Consider the following 10,301-nt stretch of genomic DNA (forward strand, 5'->3'; position numbering starts at 1 on the left):
TCTGGTTAATAGCTCACTTATTATGGATTGCTCAGATTCAAAAATTGGACTTATAGCTTGGTCGGACCACGCCCCCATATACCTGACAGTTCAGGAGCAAAACCGCGCGCCTGTTTTTACCCGGTGGCGCATGAATGACTCCCTCCTAGCCTGTAGACAAATCTCTGAGGAGTTGCAGGCCGACCTCGCAGAGTTTTTTAACTTTAATGATAACAAGGAGGTGACAGAGGAAACGCTTTGGTCTGCACACAAGGCCCATATTAGGGGGTCATTCACCAAATTGCCACTAGGGAGAAAAGGAGGCGTCAGGCAACTTACAAAGCTCTACTGTCCCACATAGTACTTTTGGAAGCCCACAATAAATCTGCCCCAAACTTGTCGACATCTGACGAACTCAAGAAACTAAGAACACAGCTCCGCCAGGTGTTGATGGCAGACTATGAGAAAAACTTAAGATCCCTCAAACAGCGGTACTATGTGATGGGTGACAGGGCGGGTGCCTTACTAGCCAGGAGGGTTAAAAAACGAGAAATGCAAAATAAAATTGAATACCTCGTGACGGGTTCTAATGCCACAATACGCAACCCAACGGAAATAGCCAACGCATTCGCTGACTTTTACCAGTCTCTCTACAACCTTAAAAATGACCCCACTGCCCCAAAGCCTACCCAAACGGCAATTAATTCCTTCTTAAACAATATTAATCTTCCTCGGTTATCTGCAGTACAGCTGGAGCAACTAAATTCCCCTTTTTCTCTGGAAGAGGTTCGCCAGGCGGTGACCACAGCCAAAAGAAATTCAGCTCCAGGCCCAGACGGCCTCACTAACTCCTATTATAGGCAATTCACTGAAACCCTGTCTCCTTTCCTCCTGAGACTTTTCTCCTCTTGGCGAGCCACAGCAGATATTTCACCAAATAATCTAGAGGCCATTATAACTACCCTGCCAAAACCAGGAAAACCCCCTATTTCACCAGGAAACTTCAGGCCAATATCCCTCCTAAACTGCGACTTAAAATTGTACGCCAAAATAATCTCAGCTAGAATACATAAAGTTCTTCCATCACTGATTTCCCCGGATCAAGTGGGGTTTGTGGCGGGGAGGCAGGCGAAAGATGGGACGAGACGTATGCTGGATCTGATTGCGGTGGCTGAGGGGAGGAAAATCCCCAGTGTATTCCTGTCCCTGGACGCAGAGAAGGCGTTCGACAGGGTGCACTGGGGATATCTGAAATCTGTTCTGGCCAAGTTTGGTTTCAAAGGCCCCATACTTAATGCCATAATGGCGCTGTACTCTAACCCTAACGCCAAAGTTCTGGCATCCGGATTTATATCTCGGAGTTTTGAATTAACCAATGGGACACGCCAGGGGTGTCCGCTCTCCCCTATCATCTATGACCTTGCTATAGAGCCTCTGGCGCAGACTATCCGTGAATGCCCTCGGATCTCGGGGATTCGAGTGGGGAGTATAAATCATGTGGTCAGTCTATATGCAGATGACGTGATTTTATCTTGCACTAATGTAGAGGTGTCCCTACAACACGTAATGGAGATCCTGTCCTCCTTCGCTCAAGTCTCGTATTACAAGCTTAATATTACCAAGTCATTAATTTTTCCGCTCTTCTTGCCAGCCTCTACCAGAGCCACTCTTTCTCATCTTTACCCTTTCAAATGGGAAGACGAGGGAATCCCCTACCTGGGTATTATACTGGCCCCGCTACACTCCGTGATCCGGAAAAATCTGCTGACCCTGCACACCTCATTGGATAAAGAACTTACTCGCCTTTCTCTTCTCCCGCTCTCTTGGGTGGCGAGAATGCAGACTTTTAAAATGATCTGTCTCCCAAAAATTATCTACTTACTTCGGTGCCTGCCCCTAACAATTCCGCAACGGTATCTCACCAAAATTCATTCGCTAATGAGTAAATTTATATGGGCTGGGAAAAAACCTAGAATAGCCCTGAGATGTATGCATGCCCCGTTCAGTGGTGGAGGAATGGGTATTCCTAATATTCTAACATATCACAGAGCTGCTATCCTGGAACCGGCTCGAGATTGGTGGAAGAATGATTCAGACTTGAGATGGTTACAGATTGAGTACACCTGGGCACAGGCCCACTCCCCTAAACAATTCATAGACTCCCTGCTCCTAACCCCTTCGCCCCCCGGCGATCTTCTACCCACCACAGCAGCTCTAAAGAAAGCTTGGTCCTTATGGAGCAAGGCAGTGTCACAGGCTCTAGGTCCCAGCCTTCCCCTTAGATCGCTGGAAGCCTTCATTCCGAATTTGAATCTTGCCGCCTGGACACGTGGAGGTCCAATTACCCTGGCGGATCTCTATAGAGAAGGCGTCCTACTCCCGTACTCAGAAATGTGTGTTAAATTTAACCTCCCCCGACACAGTTTATTCCAGTTTTTTCAAATACGTCACTTCCTTCAGTCCGCTCCTCACCTACCGGTTCCCACAACAGCCGACCACGCCGCAATTAAAAAATTCTTTCAAAATAGCAAAATCAAAGGCCTTTCATACATCCATAACCTGCTAAACTCCCCGGAACCGGACAAACAATTGCCGTATATGCTCAAATGGGAAAAAGATCTAGCCTCGCAGCTTCCGTCGCAAGAATGGTTTGCGGCCTCAAAATGGATCCACAAATTCTCTTCATGTCTCAATCACATAGAGCAATTAAAAAAGGTTCATCTGCGGTGGTACAACTCCCCTACTAAACTGGCTTCTTTTTCCCCACATATGTCACCTTTGTGCTGGAGGGGATGCAACCACAGGGGCACCTTGTGTCATATGTGGTGGTTTTGCCCTAAGTTATCTAACTTCTGGCAGGAGGTGTTCAATCTAATCCATGAGGTTACTAGTCTCCGTCTTTCCCCAAACCCAACCTTAGCGGTGCTACACATTGGCCTAGATGGGATCCCGGATCTTTTAAAAAATATCATTTCTCACATTCTCATAGCCGGCAGGTACTGTGTGGCATACAAGTGGAGGTCGGTGAGCCCCCCTACAAAAACAGAACTAATTGAGAGGACCAACCTACACTGGCTATACGAAACCAACTTGACCCCCAATCTAGAGAAGAGAACGGTGAGACTTAAACAATGGCATCCGTGGGCCACTTCCCTTTATGCAACGGCCCTCCCCCAGATACAGACACCTACACCATAAATAAATTGATTGTGCCTAAGAATGCCATGCATGTAGAGCTGCTTCCCCTTCCCCCTCCCCCCCCTCTCCCCGCTTCTATGTTCAAGTTGTTGTTGGAAGGGGTATTTAATGTCCCAGATTGATATTCTAATAATGGCTCGAGGTTATTCCACCTCTTGCTACTCATTGCTCCTGTTCTTGATGTTTTTGTATGAGAAGTTTGTATTTTTTCTGAAAACTCAATAAAAACCACCTTTATGATAAAAGAAAAAAAATACCAGCGCACGGCCAGCGTACCCAACGCTAAACATAGGGTACGCTGATCACATGCAACGTCATGGGATCAGACGAGGAGCTGACCGGAGGGGGTGCAGCCGGGCGCGGAGCTTGGCGGCGGCCGTGCGCCACGCCCAGAAACGCTAGTGTGAAACTAGCCTAAGCCTGCTGATAATGTGGTTTTGGAAGGTGAATGCCCGTGCAGAATAGGTCCGCTAGGATTTATGGCTGGAACTGGGGCACTTTCCGATAATAGGGAAGATGCTATGCTACTTCTCAATCTCACAAAAATGCAGGAAGGTGGACAATCCTTTCACGGGAGGGGTTCCCTCCAGCTATATGCCGCCTTCTTCTCCTGGTAACCTGATAGACCTCTTTGAGGCACAGGTGATCAAGGACATGGAGGCGGTAATATACCAAAAAGCTCCATCAAATTTGACAGCCATAGAGAAACAGGCATTAAAAGAGATTACTAGTTGGGCGAATACTGTAGTGAGACCCACAGATAAGGGTGGCAACACTGTGTTGTTAGCCAAATCTATGTATTTAGCGGAAGCAAGCAGACAATTGTCTGATGTGGTCACATATACCAAATTACAGAAAGATCCTACCCATAAGTTTAGTAATGAATTGAGGTCTATTTTAAGGAAATATGTGGATATGAATATTATCTCTCAGAAGAAAGCGGAGGGGCTTCTGCTGGAGTTTCCCACCAGACCACATTCTGGTACCACATTCCAAAAATACACAAGTTGCTTATCTCTCCCCCAGGACACCCCATAGTGTCTGGGATAGGGTCAGTCACGGAACACCTGTCCCAGTACATGGATTGGTTGTTGCGTCCATTATTAAAAGATATTCCACCTTATATAAAACATACCTATGCTTTTTTGGATATAATACAGAATTTCAAATGGCAACCTAGTTTTTCATTAGTGTTTATTGACGTCCTCTATATGAGAATTCCCCAAAAAATAGGGGATGAAGCTGAACACTATTGAACACTATTGATAAAGTTCAGAATTTTATCAATTTTGTCTGTGAGGGGGTTAATTTTGTGCTTGCACACAATGTGTTTATGTTTATGGATACGTGGTATCTACAAAATGTTGGAACTGCAATGGGGACTCCGGCAGCATGCACTTTTGCCAATTTGTTTCTTGGCTTATTTGAGGAGAGATTTATATATTCAACTAGTAATGATTTCCTGAAGCATATCAGATTCTACCTCAGATATGTCGATGACATTTTCATGGTGTGGGATGGTCCTAGGGAAACTTTTGAGGCCTTTGTTTTACAACTTAACAATCCCAACACCATGAATATGCCATTTACATCCGTTTTTGGTGGATCACACTTAGAATTTCTTGATGCTTCAGTGAAGATCATAGATGGGGTCATTTGTACATCTTTATTCAGAAAACCTACAGCAACAAATTCCATGATGCATTTTAATAGTTTTCATCCGCCCTACGCAAGAAAAATCTCTGCCATACAGCCAACTTCTCAGAGTGCGTAGGGTTAATAATACCAGTGAAGGCTATACCACACAATCCACGGAATTGTACAGCAGGATCAGACAGAGGGGGTACCCAGATACACTACTGAAAACAGCTTTGGAAAGAGTAGATGGAGAGACAGTAACCAAGCATAGGATTCCTGAGAGAAATAACGCTATTAAGAAAAAGGATAAAAGGCTCACATTCTGCTTTCAATATGGCCCTATGGATCATCAGATTCGCACCTCCATAAGGAAAAATTGGCACATCTTAGAAAGAGACAAAGAATTGGCAGAAATTGTAGCAAGGGGACCTCTTATTTCGTGCAAACGTAGTACTAGATTAAGTAATATTTTGGTTCAAAATCGTATTAGGAAGGAACATGGGAATTGGTTGAATGCAGGAATTCCGAAAGATAACCACAAGTGTGGCCATTGCCCATATTGTAAATTTCACATGACGGATAGGGTTATTCGCAAGGGGGCAATAAGTCATTCAGTTTCGGAGTTCATTTCATGCAAAACCGATTTCGTTGGGTATGTTGTCCTCTGTCCGTGCAAGTATTATTATATAGGAAAAACCATACGGCCATTATATGTGCGATTCAGGGAGCACTATAAATCTATATCATCAGGTAAGGGAGTACCCCGTTTAATCAATCATGTAAGAGAGGTTCGTGCAGGAGATCCCAATGTTTTATCATTTGCAGGCTTGGAGAAAGTGATCCTGCCCCCACAAGGTGGTAATTTGCACAAACTTCTTCTTAGACGGAGGCTAGGTGGATAATGCATACTTGCGCAAAGGGCCCAATTGGGTTTAATGATAGGGTAGACATGTCCATTTTTTGTAGAAATGTCCATTTGTAAATATGTATTTTGCAGTAGTTTTTTGTAGAAATGATTTTTTGTAATAATGTTTTTTGCAGGAATGTTTTTGATGTGAATATTTTTGGAGTAATGATTTCAAAAGCCGGCGTATTTTTTACAAAAATGTTTGCATACAGAACTTTATGTGCAATGTAGATTTTGCTTGATAATTGTCTCTCCCACATGTATTTGATTAGCTGTACGTTTTCACACTTGTTTAAGGTTGATTTTAATTGTTTTTATGTATTTCATGTCATTATGGCAGCAGCTGTGGAAGGAGGAGCAATATGGTGACAGGGTATTTCCTTCCTCCATCACATCCTTCCACTAATTGACACATAGAAGAGCTACTCAGTGCGAAATGGACGTCCTCAGTCATTGCTCACTCCTGTCCTCACTCTCCCAGCCATGATGTTTTAAACATTTGCCAATATAGAGTGGAATTTCTTCTTGGATCAGTGAGTGTTATCTTTCTTCTTTATGTGGATTTAAGTAAGTGTAGGCTATAGAATTAAGGCAGAATGGTGAGCATGCCTGACAAGTACGCAAGGACTCTAAACCCAGGACACCATAGCAGCTATGCAACGTTGTTGGAAGAAGAAAAGAACGGGCACAGTCAGACGGGTGCTGGAAAAGACCGGAGCACCCGGGGAAATTGCAGTTTATGACAGCAGCTGGAAAGGAAAGGAATACATGGTCCAAAAGTCGTGCAGGGCGCAGCGTGTTCATCATGTGGCAGATCTTTAATAGGGATGATGCTTGCAAATCTGGGGTGAAACGGATGAACGGGTTCCCCTATGTCTTGAGGTCCTACAGGAGTGATGCTGCGGTACCGCCAAGGGTGCTACTACCCCATAATGTGCGTAAGGATACAGAAAGTAAGAAACGGAAAGTGCAGGAGGTTTGCTGTGTGGACTGTAATGGAACTTGTGTCCGGGATCGTTGAAGAGAAAAGTAAAATCGTTGATTTGGCATCTGAACGGGTATCTGTGTCCGTTATTTCAACCTTAAGCACTGGAACCAAGTGTACAGGAGCTGAGTCGAACCGCAGTGGAATCACTGTCCATGGACCAGCACCCCAAACAGGTACGCCGGTAGAAGATTAAAGTTTTCCTGTGGTAGGAGGCCAGGACACCAGAGCCCCGGTGTCCTCGGCTGCGAACACCGTCCTGGCCACCTCTTACACTACCCAATCAAGAGGAAATATAACTAAGTGTGTTGTTTGGTGTAGGGGCTGTAAAATACTTTGGGGTTTGGTTATGAATCTTATTTAATTTGGGGTTGTGATGCACTAAGGTTGGAGGTGTGACCTTTAAAAAAGGAAGGACATAATAATACAGTCAGCGACGGCATTTGGGGCAGGCAAACAAGGCAGATGTCTAGGGCCCCCACCCACAAAGGGGGCCCCCCTGTGTCTGCAGCCCCTTTATGAATTGCACAGAGGGTGTACAGCATTACTTAGAGTGAATAATGCTGTGCATCCTCTGTAGTCCCGAAGCATCTTTCTCCATCTCCCATCTCTCTCCCTCTTCCCCATCTCTCTCCGGTTTCTCTCTCTCTCCCTGGCAGTGTAGGGTTAGAAGTTGAGAGGGGCAGTCTCACAGCACAGCAGAGTTCAGACATCGGGAAGGATGAAGTCTGCAGCCCTGTCTGGGTCTGTCACCTCCTCATCATGGCTGCTCCTAAACCATTGTCCTGGCATCTGCACAAGTGAAGCAGCAGGATCTGGTAAGTATACATATATATGTATGTGTGTACATGTGCAGTATACAGTGTGTGTCTGTGTAAGACAAGGGGCATCGGGGTGGTAGTCCGGACCGAGATCACCCACTAAACACAGTCTGTAGACACCCCGGCCCCTTGTACATGCCATCTGGGATGGATTCAGTCTTTTCCCCAGAGTTACCTTCTCTCCTCGGGCCAAAGCAGTCCAGGCAATTAAGAGTCCAGAGATGCAGCTGTATTCCAACAGGGAAAACATAACTTTTTATTGAACAGAAGATAAAGGATGGACATAAAAGACAATTTTCAACACTGGATTTCCTGCTCTCGCCGTGACATTTGCTGCAGTAGTACCCACATTGGCCGCAGCAGCTGAGGATCACAGTCGTCCAACTGCTGGATACTGGGTGCCTGAGACCCTATCAGCGAAGGCCCCTACAGAGTTCAGAAGGCCTGTGTTGCAATCCTTTTTAGTCCTTAGTGTTCTTTAGCCCAGAGTAACAGACCTCTTCCATCTGGGGGTCTGGCAGTGCCCCATCCATCTGCACTGGTCAAAGATCCCAGCAGTTCTGAGGAAGCAATAGCTTCCTCCTTCATTGTAGCTGCAGTCTCAGCCCCTTGTTAACCATTGCTATCCGTACCTCTTATTGCATTTAATGGAGAACACTGCATTACAATAAAAGACAATTTGATTCACATGACATAACACATTATAAAACATTACAGGATGTAACATGGGTACATAGGAAGTGCGCTAAGGGGGGGTCACACAGCAAGAAGGGGAGAGCACACCTGAGGGGACCTGCCACCTCCTTACATCTACAGTATATATGTGTACATACAGTATATACAGTGTATAGTATAGTTGTGTACATCTGTGGTGCATGTCTGTGTGTATATATATATATATATATATATATATATATACACACGCAGTTTTGGCCAAAAGTATTGACACCCCTGCAATTTTGTCAGATTTAATACTCACTTTCTTCCTGAAATTGATTGCAAACACAAATCCTTTGGTATTATTATCTTCATTTAATTTGTCTTAAATGAAAAAACACAAAAGAGAATGAAGCAAAAAGCAAAACATTGATCATTTCACACAAACTCCAAAAATGGGCCAGACAAAAGTATTGGCACCCTCAGCCTAATACTTGGTTGCACAACCTTTAGCCAAAATAACTGCGACCAACCGCTTCCGGTAACCATCAATGAGTTTCTTACAATGCTCTGCTGGAATTTTAGACCATTCTTCTTTGGCAAACTGCTCCAGGTCCCTGATATTTGAAGGGTGCCTTCTCCAAACTGCGATTTTTAGATCTCTCCACAGGTGTTCTATGGGATTCAGGTCTGGACTCATTGCTGGCCACCTTAGAAGTCTCCAGTGCTTTCTCTCAAACCATTTTCTAGTGCTTTTTGAAGTGTGTTTTGGGTCATTGTCCTGCTGGAAGACCCATGACCTCTGAGGGAGACCCAGCTTTCTCACACTGGGCCCTACATTATGCTGCAAAATTTGTGGTAGTCTTCTGACTTCATAATGCCATGCACACGGTCAAGCAGTCCAGTGCCAGAAGCAGCAAAGCAACCCCAAAACATCAGGGAACCTCCGCCATGTTTGACTGTAGGGACCGTGTTCTTTTCTTTGAATGCCTCTTTTTTTCTCCTGTAAACTCTATGTTGATGCCTTTGCCCAAAAAGCTCTACATTTGTCTCATCTGACCAGAGAACATTCTTCCAAAACGTTTTAGGCTTTTTCAGGTAAGTTTTGGCAAACTCCAGCCTGGCTTTTTTATGTCTCGGGATAAGAAGTGGGGTCTTCCTGGGTCTCCTACCATACAGTCCCTTTTCATTCAGACGCCGACGGATAGTACGGGTTGACACTGTTGTACCCTCGGACTGCAGGGCAGCTTGAACTTGTTTGGATGTTAGTCGAGGTTCTTTATCCAACATCCGCACAATCTTGCGTTGAAATCTCTTGGCAATTTTTCTTTTCCGTCCACATATAGGGAGGTTAGCCACAGTGCCATGGGCTTTAAACTTCTTGATGACACTGCGCACAGTAGACACAGGAACATTCAGGTCTTTGGAGATGGACTTGTAGCCTTGAGATTGCTCATGCTTCCTCACAATTTGGTTTCCCAAGTCCTCAGACAGTTCTTTGGTCTTCTTTCTTTTCTCCATGCTCAATGTGGTACACACAAGGACACAGGACAGAGGTTGAGTCAACTTTAATCCGTGTCAACTGGCTGCAAGTGTGATTTAGTTATTGCCAACACCTGTTAGGTGCCACAGGTAAGTTACAGGTGCTGTTAATTGCACAAATTAGAGAAGCATCACATGATTTTTCGAACAGTGCCAATACTTTTGTCCACCCTCTTTTTTTATGTTTGGTGTGGAATTATATCCAATTTGGCTTTAGGACAATTCTTTTTGTGTTTTTTCATTTAAGACAAATTAAATGAAGATAATAATACGAAAGAATTTGTGTTTGCAATCATTTTCAGGAAGAAACTGAGTATTATCTGACAAAATTGCAGGGGTGTCAATACTTTTGGCCACAACTGTATATATATATACCCTGTATATATGCATGTATGTAGCGCCATCGCCCGGTCCCGCTTCCCCGCAGGTGTCCCACCAGAATCCCAGCTCTCCAGCCTCCATCCCTGTGTCCACGGGCTTCTCTCCTGCTGCTGCTTCCTGGCACGCGGTCAGCAGATCTCCGGGCATGGCTCAGAGCGCGCGCACTCCCGGTCTCTTAGAGGGACAGCGTGCC

This window comes from Dendrobates tinctorius, unplaced genomic scaffold (genome assembly GCF_039654945.1).
Source record: "Dendrobates tinctorius isolate UK_male_01 unplaced genomic scaffold, ASM3965494v1 ptg000062l, whole genome shotgun sequence".
NCBI classification, from domain to species: Eukaryota; Metazoa; Chordata; class Amphibia; order Anura; family Dendrobatidae; genus Dendrobates; species Dendrobates tinctorius.